The sequence below is a fragment of the Haliaeetus albicilla genome, chromosome 13 (assembly GCF_947461875.1).
Source record: "Haliaeetus albicilla chromosome 13, bHalAlb1.1, whole genome shotgun sequence".
Taxonomy (NCBI): domain Eukaryota; kingdom Metazoa; phylum Chordata; class Aves; order Accipitriformes; family Accipitridae; genus Haliaeetus; species Haliaeetus albicilla.
In genome coordinates, this window is record NC_091495.1 from 6,638,275 (window position 1) to 6,639,074 (window position 800).

The window sequence follows — 800 nt, forward strand, 5'->3', positions numbered from 1 at the left end:
TTTGTGTGCTTATTTCTTACAGAGCCCAAAATCTCCACTCTGGGTGCTTAACACACTCTTTCCAACTGAGCACGTGAGGGGTCACAATTTTCAGCTGAGAGCCTAGATTCTGGTTCAGTTATAGGATTCAGGCCATTAAAGAAGTCAGGTACATAAAGTCATTCAATCATGACATATTTCTGGATCTGTGAACAGGCTAAGTTATGCATGCCACAGGATCTGTGACCCATGGAATTTAAGTAACTCTCAAAACCATCTGCCCATGTCAGAGAACAGGGAAGAAATAAAGATTTACTCTCTGATAGTTTGGGACCGATATTTAGGTTTTAACAACCCAGTGAAAATATTAGAGAACTTCTCCCAGTATTTAAGAAACTGCCACACAATTTTTGCTATATGAACAGAACAATTCTGCAGAGGATTTAGAAGGGACAGCAAATTAACCTACTTTCAACACCCTAGTTATGCCCACTGGAGAAGTTAAACCAATAGCAAAAACACAGTGCTAATTACTAACCTCCACAATTACACGGAAAAAGAATCTCATGTTGTATTACAGCCATTTTTAAGCTGGACATTTTTTGCTATTCTCCCTCAACAAGGTTATAGACAAATGCAAAGATGCAACAGTACTTCTGATTAGCAAGCAGACTCAGACCTGAACACAGCTTTACTGTCCCTTGTTTACAAGGCTGTCGTTTCAGTGAGGACTGACACCAACAGAGCCCAGTGTATCTGGGATTTTACAGGAGCTCCTGTGGCAACCAGCCCTCCACAAATCCCCAGACACTGTACTCACA